Here is a 12,880-nt window from a genome sequence, read left to right as displayed (position 1 = left end):
AACCTATTTGAGGATCTTACAGTGAGCATTTTGTAGAAAGATACAGTGGAATCATTTTTTTTTAATTTCTGCAATTGTTGCCTTTTAATGTAGGATTTAATCTTTTTACATTTAAAGTAACTCTAAACAAGGGAAGAATTGCTTCTGCCATTTAGCTATTTGCTTTCTATATGTCCAATATCTTCTTTGTTTTGTAATTCCTCCCTTGCTTCCTTCTTTGTGTCTCTGTCTGCATAACATTTGGATTCCCTTCATATTTACTTTTCTGTATATTTTAAAATTATTTTCTTAGTGGTTACCCTGGAAATTACAGTTTATTACTTTATATTAAACTAATATCTGAGTTCCAGTTGATACTCACTTAGCTTTAATAGCATATAACAATTGCTCCTATACTGTCCCCCTTTATATTGTTATTGTCAAAAATTACTTCTTTATACATTTTGCACTCAGTAACAGATTTACAATTACTGTCTTACACATTTGTCTCTTAAGTTGCATAGGAAAAACTGAGTTAAAAATCAAAAATACAATAATACTGGCTTTTAGGTATGCCTATGTAGTTACATTACCACTGTTCTTTATTTGTTCCCACAGCTTTGAGGTACTGCTGTTATCCTTTCATTTCAGTCTAAAGAACTCCATTTAATATTTCATGTAGGATAAGTGAGTCAGCATGAACTCCTTCAGTTTTTGTTTATGAAGGCATCTCTAAATTTCACTATCAGTTTTAAGGCATACTTTCCCTGATAATGAATTCCTGGTAGTTTTTTTATTTTAACCTTTCAAACTTTAAATATATCATCAGACTCCTTCCTGGCCTCCAGTTTCTGATGAGTAATAGGCTGTTAATCTTATTGAGGATCCCTGTACACGAGAAGTTGTTTCTGCTTGCTACTTTCCCCATTCTCTTTTTGTCTTTTAACAGTTGGTTATGTGTGTTGCCCAGGCTCTCTATGTGTTTATCCACTTGAAATTTGTTGAGTTTCCTACATTTGTAGTTTTTAAATAAATTTATGAGGTTTTCAGCTCTTATTTCCTCATTTGAGGAAATGCCCATTCTCCTTTCCTTCTGTGACCCCTATTATACGTATACTGGTATTCTTTTTTTTTTTTTAAACAAATGTTTATTGAGTTCTCATTTTGTGCCCACATTGTTTAACTAAGAATCACCATGTGCATCTTCTTTCATTTTTTTATTTTTTGGCTGTGCCACACAGCATTTGGGGATCTAGTTCCCTGACCAGGGATCAAACCTGTGTCCCCTGTATTGGAAGTGTGGAGTCTTAACCACTGGACCGCCAGGGAAGTCCCCTATACTAGTATTCTTGAGAGTGCCCCAAAGGTTTCTTAGTCTCTGTTCATTGTTCTTCTTTTTTCTACCTTTCGTCTGCTCAGAGTGGATAATTCCAAGTAATGTATGTTTTAAGTTCACTGACTCTTTATTCTGATGGTCAATCTGCTGTCAAAACCCTGTAATAAATTTTCAATCTCAGCTATGGTAGTTTTGGGCGCCAGAATTTCTTTTTCTTCTCTTTTCTATAATTTCTGTCTCTTTATTGATATTTTCTATTTGTTGAAACACTGTTCTCCCACTTTGCTTTAGTTCTTTGTCCATGGTTTCCTGTAGCTCTCGGAGTATGTTTAAAACAGTTGATTTAAAATCTTTACTTAGGAGCCGGCGGTGGTCTCAAGGGGTGGCACCGCACTGCTCCCTGCGAGCTGGTCCCGTGGCCAGGCCGGTAGCCAGCCTGAGGGCGCGGCGCCATGAAGCTGTACAGCCTCAGCGTCCTGTACAAAGGCTATGCCAAGGCGGTGCTGCTCAAAGCCGCATACGACGTGTCCTCCTTCAGCTTCTTCCAGAGGTCCAGCATTCAGGAATTCATGACCTTCACAAGTCAACTGACTGTGGAGTGCTCCTCGAAAGGCAGCAGAGCTTCTATCAAAGAATATCTGGGCCATGTCTACGTGAGAAACGACAGTCTAGCGGGAGCAGTCATTGCTGACAGTGAATACTCATCCCAGGTGGTGTTTACCTTGCTGGAGAAAGTACTAGATGAATTCTCCAAGCAGGTCGACAGGATAGACTGGCCAGTTGGATCCCTGGTACCATCCAGTACGCAGGCCTGGATGGTCACCTCAGTAGATACCAGAACACCTGAGAAGCTGACCCCATGACTAAAGTGCAGGCTGAACTAGATGAGACCAAAATCATCCTGCACAACACCATGGAGTCTTTGTTAGAGCGAGGCAGAAAGCTAGATGACCTGGTGTCCAAGTCCAAAGCGCTGGGAATACAGTCTAAAGCCTTCTATAAAACGGCCTGGAAGCAAAATTCATGCTGTGCAATCATGTGACAGCAGCTGGCAGAGGCCCCTGCGCTGGAATGTCACCATCATTCACATCACAACTGCAGCCACCAGGGAGCAGAGCTGCTGTGGAACGACCCGAGTGGGACAGACTCAACTTTGGCTTTAGAGCTCATGGGAGGAACTGAAGGGTGGAAGGGACCTGGGGGTGGGGAGGGAACGTTCAGATTCACATGTCTAGTAATTTGAGGTCCCCTAAAAGTGTATTTTGGGGCTGAATGAAACCATAAAGCTCAGTGACTCCCGTAAAAAAAATTAAAAAAAAAAAATCTTTACTTAGTACGCAATGTCTGTTCTTCCTTGGAAACACCATCATTAATGCAGTAATCATGGTTAAGCTGCCCAATCTGGAGAAATCCTTAGACATCTGTACTGAAGTTGGCCTGCACAAAAGCAGCCACTATGGCATTTTTTTTTAACAGTAAAAAGTGTGAAAACCCTTGTGTTTTCATTAAGAGAATAGTCCAATGAGGAAATAAATGAGAAAGTCATCTCTATGTTTACTAACATGAAAATAACTCCAACACATATGGCATGTAAATATTTAAATTTGCAGAATGGGGGGGAGGGATAAATTGGGAGATTGGGATTAACATATACACGCTACTATATATAAAACAGACAGCTAATAAGAACCTGTGGTATAGCACAGGGAACTCTACTCAATACTCTGTAATGGCCTGTATGGGAAAAGAATCTAAAAATAAGAAGAGTGGACATATGTATATGTACAATGATTCAGTTTGCATACGCCTGAAACTAACATAACATTGTAAAGCAACTCCAATTAAAATTTTTAAAAAATTTGCAGAATAAAATACCATAACAAAACATTTACCAAAAAATATTTTCTAAAGTCACTTTAGATTATAAAATGTATTTTTATAAGATTTGGGCTAAGAGCTAACAGTTGTACCTAATGGAGACAGTAAGTGATGGTGGAAGACATGACAGAGGAGGGGATGTTTTACTTCTCAGTCTCTAAACCGCATCACTACGTGGAGCTGAACCACAAATATACATACATGAGATGTCTAATTTAAAAAAATATAACCCTGAACAACAGTTAGTAGAATCAGAATGTGGCTCCAGGCTCTCTGATGGTAGAAAGTTCTGCTCCTATGTCTTGGCTAAATTATAATCATTTTAATCTAAAACACCTGCTGCATGAGAGTCTTTACTGGAACACCTGGGTCTTTGTGAGATGAATGTGGTGTGAATAATTTATAGAGCCTTTCCAGTTAGACAATTAACTTGATTCCACTTTTTAAAACAAATTATGTACTAAAACACCCTCTCTATACCTTATGTCGATTTTGGAACTTTCCATTCTATTCTAAAGTACTGATAATTTGGAGTCAGAAACACACTGATTCACTTAACTTCAGAGGCACTTATAAAATCTGACAAAGCAAGTTTCCCCATATCAGTCTTCCTTCCCAGACCTCCTCAGGTATCTGTGCACAGTAGTACATCACTTACACATGTAGTCGCTTTCATCCTGGTTTACGTGGAGATAAAGGGGCACTCAGAAGGGTGCACTACACAGTCCTCACTGCCCTACCTCACTGACACCACAGAGCCAACTCCCCATCTCCGATCCACGCCTGAGTATAAAACCTTTCACGGGATGACCACCTGAAAGGGGGCTCTTCCCAAGTTCCCCGTCACTGGGTCACAGTGACATAGAATCTGCAGGGAGGTGACAGGAGACTGAGGGAAGGCCCTGTGTGTGAGTAAATATTTTAGACAGGAACCTTCAGAGACCAAGAAGCTCAGCGCGTCCAAAACGTGTCATTTTAGGAAGGAGAGAACAGTCCACAAAGAGTATGACCTTCACCTGGGAAAGGGCCATTCCTTCTCCTTTCTCTCCTCTTCCTCTGAGCTTCTTTCTCAGGTAGGATTATTCTGTGTGACAAAAACACGTTCTTAAATGCTTAGAATCAACATACCCCCACCCCCGCGCCACAAGTATACACACAGGGAGAACCTTAATTCGGGGGAGAGAAGGGCCCCAGCAACAGGAGGGATGCAGGCAAACAACCTCCTGTAAGGAGCCCAGTCGGTGAGCCCGTCACCCACTTCTTCAGGAAGCCCTCCCTGCTGCTGCTGGAACGCCCAGCGCTGCAACGGCGCCGTCCTTGTCCACTTGGCCCTCAGCCAGAGGCAAGTGCCTCGTCCCAGCCCCTGGCTCCTCCCGAGGAAGCCGGCATCCAGTGACTGCTGATGCAGGATAGGATGCTTGTCCCATCCCACAAGTGGGAGCAACTCCAAAGGGCCACCCCAGCTCCAGAGCTCCCTGAAGCTATACTGAAGACTTCAGATTTTTGTCCTGAAGGCGATGGAAAACCCTAAGAGGGTTTAATGCCAACAGATGACACAATTAAACTTAAGATTTACCCTAAAACCTGTAATTATACTTGTTTCTTCAACTTAATTAGTGGCACAGTATCTATTCTTCCAGGGAACAATGTATCATCTTCAATTACTCCATCCTTTCCTCTTACCTACATCTAGTAAATCATCAAACGACACAGACTCTACCTTCTCAATAGGTTTCAAATTCATCCTTTCCTTTCATATGACACTTTCTACCCCACATGCATCCTCACGTGTCACTCAGATAATTTCAAAGATCTGCGAAGTTTCCCTTGCCTGTGATTTCTTCTTCCTTCAATCCATAATCCACCTACTTATGAGAGTTCACTATTTAAAATGCAACACTGACCTATTAGTATCTTGTTTTAGCCTCTCAATGACCTCTTTGTGTCAACAGGATCAAATCAAGCTCCTTAGGAGAGACTATGTCGTGAGTCCCCCGGTAACAGGACCCCTGCTTTGCCTGCATTTCTTTCACTCTCTGCGTCACGCTCTGCGTCCAAGCAACGTTACAGGATGCTAATATCCTCTTCTCCACCCTGACAATACACTTACTTTATTTTGGAATGCTGCTTCTCCTTCATTAGCTGTTGAATTAATATAAACTATTTAAATCCAACTTGAATAATAAAAATAAACTAAGATGAAATGGCTGTAAGAGCTGCCTCTCCTGATTCTTTCTCTTCCCCTAACGGTCCCATTTAATCCCACCCAGAAAGAATCATTCACCTCTGCAGTTTACGCATGCTTCTATTATTTCATTTAACAAGGTATGTTTAAAAATATTCACATATCTATTTTCCCTAAAAGAATGTAAGCTCTGTGTAACAGGGAACATGTTTTCCACTCTGGTAGCTTGCATTCGGTTCCACATGCTGGCAGCCACCTCCTGAGATCTCTTCTGAACATAATTTGAAAGCCCACCTTATGGTAACTGACTTACCCAGCTCCTCATCTTTCAGTGGGGTCTGCTTATAGGCCATTTGAAACAAGGCGCTTGAGTGGTAAGACAATATCCTTTTTTCAAAATTGTATTTATTTATTGATTTGGCTGCGTCGGGTCTTAGTTGAGGCACGTGGGATCTTTTTAGTTGTGGCATGCAAAAGCTTTAGTTGCAGCACGTGGGATCTAGTTCCCTGACCAGGGATTGAACCCAGGCTCCCTGCATTGGCAGTGCGGAGTCTTAGCCATTGGACCACCAGGGAACTCCCGAGACGATATCCTTAATCATGTAACACTCGATGAAAACATAATTATTAAGAAAGAAATATCTGTGTTTCAATGTCTTATTGGAAATAGGTTGTTGAGATTGAATGAGCAGAGGTATAAGTGCAGAAGCAGAAGTAAGCATACACCAGTTGGAAGATGTCATTGTGTTTACAGCAATATTATTTCATAGTAATATCATTTTATTATGAATATCATTTCATTACCTTCCTACTGGATTACTAGTGCTAAAATTTGTCTGTATACCAGAAGGTACAAGGATGTGGCTCCCAACACATCCACTGGTGCAACCTCGAGCACTATTTAAAAAGTGGATTTTATGCCAGCTGGGACTGGACCCAGGTCGTTGAATATGAGGATATAATAATACCTAAGGAGCTAGGGTAGTCCATATTGATGAGGTATTTTCTATCTTCAACAAGTAGCCTTCTTACCCCCTCAATGTAATCAGAGTAGGAACTGTTCTCCATTTGACTGCATTACCTGCCCACTCATACTCTCGTTGATACTGATTAGCGTGGACACACACAGCAACACATCCAACACTACAAGTTTCCACAAACACATGGTCTAATCTTTTCTTCATAACCTCTGCCTTCAGTAAAACATACTGTGTATTTTTTTTATGACAAACATCATAAACCAATAAATACTGTGTTTTTTTGCACTCAGTTATAGTGCTCCAATGTTTATGTGAAGATTGTAATTAAGCAATTATTCAAAAAGTTGTCTCGGGTCCTCTGGCTCAGTTCTGCTTTCTCATATAGGCATCCTACGTTATCAAAGGTTCTTCCTAAAATTTGGCCCAAAGTCTAAAACATAATATTATACTGAAGAGATGGAGGACCAACCATCTGTGTTTATGTTATTGATATTGAATGTTGCACTTATAGCAACATATTCTAAAGTCATATTAGTTTTTTTCCCTATTTTGTTGAAATACAGTTGATGTACAATATTACATTAATTTTGGATATACTACATAGTGATTTGACATTTGCATACACTATGAAATGTTCATGTTAAGTCTTAAAAAAAGATCTTCCCCATGATACAGAGATAGAGAAAGAGAAGCTGAGAGAAAGGTATGCCTCTGTCTCTGGGCCTATGTCCCTGCCCCTTTCTTAAGAGTTTTTCATACTTGTTGGAGGACTGGGGCACGTTTCAAATTCTAATTATAACTGATCACTCATTCCAGAAAACTGCCAAATGCAAACACAAGACCAATTTTGAAAATCATTTCAGGGATCTCACTTGCTCAGACCCAGAAAACCTGATCTACTTTAATTTCTCCATGTTATAGGTGATGCATGAGACTCACAGGGGAAGTAATTTAACCAAGTTACTTTGAAGGAGCCTGAGTTGAGTGAGCAGAACTGAGTGTAAGTGGTGGCTTGTATAGGTTTAAGTAGAAAGAGTTTGTCCTAATTCCAGATTACTTTTCATATTCCTTAGCGAGAGAAGCTTCTCTTTCAGGGGTTTAATCAAACACAAACATTTAATTTTAATTCCTCTACTCCAGAAAAAAACAGAATCAAAAATTCCAAATTATATTGGGCTTCCCTGGTGGCGCAGCGGTTGAGAGTCCGCCTGCCGATGCAGGGGACACAGGTTCGTGCCCCGGTCCGGGAAGATCCCACATGCCGTGGAGCGGCTGGGCCCGTGAGCCATGGCCGCTGGGCCTGCGCATCCGGAGCCTCTGCTCTGCAGCGGGAGAGGCCACAACGGTGAGAGGCCCGCGTACCGCAAAAAAAAAAAAAAAATCCAAATTATAAATAGTTATTACTGCAGGAGAACATGGAAGAGGATCGCCTGTGGAGATGAGCTCTAAGCAGTCTCTTCATCATGAAAACATGGCCTCTGTTGGAACAAAGTTCCACATCAATCCAGCCCATCTTTCAACATCTGCACAGAAAGGACAAAAGAGAACTAGAGGGGAACATCTACTTAGCTGCAGACTTCAGCTCAGAGCTCACTAATTTAGCATTTTTTCTTAAGGGAAGAAAAAAGCTGTTAAATATTAAACTAACTGGTTAAACTAGGATTTGAGTGTTAGAAGATTATCGACATCCTTAACCACATGCATAGTGAATGCTGTAAAGTTATCTACCAGACCAGACATCAAAGAACAGTTCCAAGTTAGGATATAAAGCATAAAACCCTCATAATCTGAACAATAAAATTTAGAGGGAAAATAATCTGGAAATTTAAAAAATAGCCACTGGGTTCTGAGATTAAAGTTAAAACAAGTGTGAGGATACATCAAATTTAGAAAAGGATGGCATGAGCCACAGTAGAAAAGGGAGAGGGCAACAGTACTGTTAATGATAGCCATTTTAGGAACCTCCCTGGTGGTCCAGTGGTTAAGACTCTGCCTTCCAATGCAGGTTCGATCTCATCCCACATGCCTCGCCGTCAAAAAGTCAAAACATAAAACAGAAGCAATACTGTGATAAATTCAATAAAGACTTTAAAAATGGTACACATAAAAAAAATCTTTAAGAAACAAAACAAACAAAAATAGCCATTTTAAAAAAGCACCAAGTGGTGAAAGAAATTCTTCCCCATTTCTTGAAAGGTAAGAGGAGGACCTAGAATTGACTAAGTCTCTGCCTTCTGGATGAATAGGGCTTGCAAATGAAATTATCATCTGATGCAATGATTAGAAAATGCAGACGCCTCAAACACCTAGCTTGGCAACTGTCTTCTGCATAATTAAAACAAGTCAATAAATTTTACATAAATTAGATTATAGAGCCACATGTTAGTACTTCAGAACTTAATATTCCACGTCCAATCTACTCACTACTCACCTAGGTTTGGGGACCCCATTTTCTCCACCACTATGTGCTTTTTTCTCTGTGTATGTCTTTCTGCGTCCTTCTGCTTCTCTTTTCTCCTTTGACCATTTCTGTGTTTCCTCCTCTCTCTTCTATGCATCGTTTTCTTTCCCTCTCTCTCTCGATTCCTCCTCCCCCAGACTGTTTGGCCTCACTCTGTTGCACCCTCTGTATCAACACCTGTTGTTCTTTCTCCACAATATTTCTTTCTTTTTTTTTTTTTTAAATCCATCCTCTGACAAAGGCCTTCCTGACAACTTTCCATACAGTTAGTCATAAAATAAAAAAATACACAACACAGCAGACAGTATCTCATACGCTAGAAACCAACATGACAGGAGTTCCTTCTCATTTTTCTCATCACTGTAAAAAAAAAACAAAAAACAAAAAAAAACACCCAAACCTAAGAACTTAGTTTTGGTGAGGCACAGGACGTTGGTCCCCTACCAAATGAACCGAAATAACCCAGCAGAGAATTCAAACCAAGATTTGGAGCGGGGCGGGGGGCGGGGGGAGGCGGGGGATGGTGGTCGTGGTCAGTCTCCACAATATTTCTGATGCCTCACTAGCTGCATATATTTCCGCCTCTGTATTCCCTCACTGGTCTCCCGGGAGGGAGGTGAAGAGCGCAAATCCACCTCCTGAGTCAGGACGCAGGGTGGGTTGGGGTGGGAATGGGGGTGGGGAGGGGGGCCGGGAGTCAAAGGTTTGAGAAAGGGAGTCAGAGTAGGAAAACATCGCTGCAGGAAGTCAGTGTCTATATGGACCGAAGGCAGAAAGTTGGGGCCGGTACCTGCCTCAGAACGATTTAACCGGAACCAGAACCAGACTCCAGGGACCCGAACCGAGTCTTCTGCCGACGCCGAGACAGGCGAAAGATTAGATTCAGAGCAAGAGCGACGAGCGCGTTCAGGGGTTTTAACTTACCGGGAGACCCCGGAAAGCCGGGTGTGGTGGAGCAGTGCCGGAAGACCTCATAGCATAATTTCCAGAAAAACCGAGACTTAACTCTCCTGAGTGTCCGCGACGCTAAGCGGGATCCGCTTCCGGGTCTGCAGGGAACTGCGCGTGCGCACCGGAGCGGGGGCGGGGCCGGAGGCGGGGCCGGGGCCGTCAAGGGGCGCGTCTCAGACGCTCCGGCGGGTGGAGGCGGTGTCTCTGGTGGAGCCTCACCACCCCGCACCCGCCACTGGGAGATTCTGGTCTGTTCCTCTTCCTTGCGGACAGGCTCCGCGTTTCTACTTTGAATCTTTTGAACGTGTCTGTTGTCCTTTGGAGCCAGGCTACGTGCAGGATTAGAGATGCGCGGGCCACTTGTATTGGAAGCGGAGAGTTGAGAACGGTTTACGTGAAAACAGCGAGCAGATGAAGATGAGGAACCACCAAGGGCGGCACGAGCGCTGAGACCTTGGGGGCGGGGCTTGGCGTTGTGGGCGTGATCCCGGAACTTCTGAGGCCCCAGGCAGTGACAGCTTTTTATTTAATTAAACGAAGGCCTGGGTTTGGTTTAGAGGTGATGGAAACTGGAGTGACAGGAAAGGCAAAATTGTGCCTGTGCGGAATGTGCAGTTTTATACTCACTTCCCTCCAGAGCATAATTTAAACTTCTGTACCCCATTCACTTGGAGGCATCAAAAAGATCAGTGAGGAGAAATTTCAACCCCAAACCTGTCATTGTCTGAGGTACTCCGTTGGAGACAGTGAACAAGGAGTTGGCTATAGTCAGGAGGTGGAGAAACAAACTTTAGGAAGGAATTCAACCATATATATATTTTTTCTTTTTTTCTTTTTTTTTTCTGCGGTACGCGGGCCTCTTACTTGTGGCCTCTCCCGTTGCGGAGCACAGGCTCCGGACGCGCAGGCTCAGCGGCCATGGCTCACGGGCGCAGCCGCTCCGCGGCATGTGGGATCCTCCCGGACCGGGGCACGAACCTATGTCCCCTGCATCGGCAGGCGGACTCTCAACCGCTGCGCCACCAGGGAAGCCCTCAACCATATTTTTGTATTTTACTGTATAGATTTTTCTTTCCTTTGAGTTGTATCATGCTATAGGATGTGAAGAGTAAGACCATTTTGATAAAAATTTCCATTTCCCAAATATCAACTACTAATGATGTTATCTTCAGTGTAGTTCTGCTGCTTATTAACTTTTCTTATGCACTTAGGCATATTTCTGAATTTTTAACGTCACTGATTTATCAGTTGTGAATAAACATATCCCCTTTGTCCCAGGCTCCCGGTGCAAAACTTCAGAAACCCTTGGAATTTCCACTAACTGAATCACTATGCTGTACGCCAGAAACTAACACAACATTGTAAATCAAGTATACCTCAATTGAAAAAAAAAAACAAAAACACCTTGGAATTTCCTGAATGATAAGAGTGTCTTTGCTATTATACTGATAAGGCAACTCTGAATGGGGGTTCCGTACAAAGCTATGGAATGGGAGCCTGGACATCAGAAAGACCAACCAGGTGATCAGAGGATTGGAACATGCAGCTACGCAACTTCTGGAGAGAGGAGGGAGGCTGGGGATTGGGTTCAATCACATGGCCGGTGATTTAACCAGTCATGCCTGGTAATAAAACCCTGATTAAAAACTCTGGACAGAGAAGCTGGAGGGAGTTTCCTGCTGGGGAACAGAAGCTACTGTGCCAGGAACCCTACCAGAACCTGCTCTATATATTCCTTCATCTGTTTTTTTTTTTTTTTTAGTAAAATGATGTCAAATGACAAAACAATGTAGTAACTAGTTTTTGTTTTTTGTGGTACGCGGCCTCTCACTGTTGTGTTGTGGCCTCTCCTGTTGCGGAGCACAGGCTCCGGACGCGCAGGCTCAGCGGCAATGGCTCACAGGCCCAGCTGTTTCGCAGCATGTGGGATCTTCCCGGACCGGGGCATGAACCCGTGTCCTGTGCATCAGCAGGCGGACTCTCAACCACTGCGCCACGAGGGAAGCCCAATGTAGTAACTAGTTTGATGTCCTTTATTCAAGGGAAAACTGGATTTCCCGTCGCCCGCGCCACGCCCGGGTAGCAGCTCAGCTGCAGGTTGGTGAACCCACCAGCCTGGGAGACAGTGGCGGCCTTCACACATTTTTATTACATTTATTCCTAAGTAGTTTATTTTCTTTCATCATTTTGTAATTGCATCCTCAGTTTCCAAGTGTAACTTGTCAATTCAAATGTTTGTACATACGTAATCACTTATTTCGTATAATTTGAAGCCATGTCATGGGTGCAAACTGATTTGTAATGTAATATCACTGAATTGGCCCCATTTACTGGAATGATAAATTGCTAAGCTTAGGTACAATAATAGCTGGTAGGTGTAGGAAAGTCAAGGTGGAGATGAAGCAGAGGTGAAAAGAACACTGCTTCCCTACCCACACATACAATAAAAGAAATTCCATGTGGGATCTTAATCCCATATGGGATTGTATTCAGGTATACAATACATGAAAACATTACTATTTCATCACTAAGTGACATGGGAGTGATAAGGCAAAGGCTAAAACAGATTCTCAAAGCTTTAATTTTATTTTTCTTACATAAAAATTATATACATTTATATGCTGAGACTGCATGATCCCAGTGTAAAGTGCAAATCAAAGAGTATATAGAATTAAATATAACAATATATTAATATAAAGCCAATGACTATATCTATATTATATTTAATATCCTCTAGGAAATATAACAAACTGAAATCTATGAAGTAGGAGAAAATTTAAAAGTAGGTACATACGGTGAAACAGATGAAGAATAAATACACATGGTCAAAAAACATTTCATATATCTTGACTTCCAGTTTATCTAAAGTAAATAAAAAGCAAACAAAAACATGTGGTGGCGTCACCTTCATTTCATCAAACTGAAAAATATAAACATTTCTCAAGGTGGATTGTTATTAAAGGTTTGTGGATATCTGTCCTGCACGGACTGGAGGTGAAGGAGGGAAGAGCTACAGCCTTTTCCGAATAAAAGGGGAAGGATGCGAATATATGTTCACTTTGCTACACTTTAAAGTATGCAAATGCATATGAATTACACCCTGATATTTG

General features: G+C 42.1%; 2 pseudogenes; one reads left to right on the top strand and one right to left on the bottom strand.

The window, feature by feature from the left end:
- The window catches only part of LOC132593258 (zinc finger protein 665-like), a 52,326-nt pseudogene extending 42,460 nt beyond the window's left edge, over positions 1–9,866 (bottom strand).
- LOC115847715 (synaptobrevin homolog YKT6 pseudogene) lies at positions 1,768–2,357 on the top strand (annotated as a pseudogene).
- Positions 9,867–12,880: the final 3,014 nt, after the last annotated feature.

Source organism: Globicephala melas, chromosome 19, assembly GCF_963455315.2.
Source record: "Globicephala melas chromosome 19, mGloMel1.2, whole genome shotgun sequence".
Lineage (NCBI taxonomy): Eukaryota > Metazoa > Chordata > Mammalia > Artiodactyla > Delphinidae > Globicephala > Globicephala melas.
This window is presented reverse-complemented; position numbering and strand designations above follow the sequence as displayed.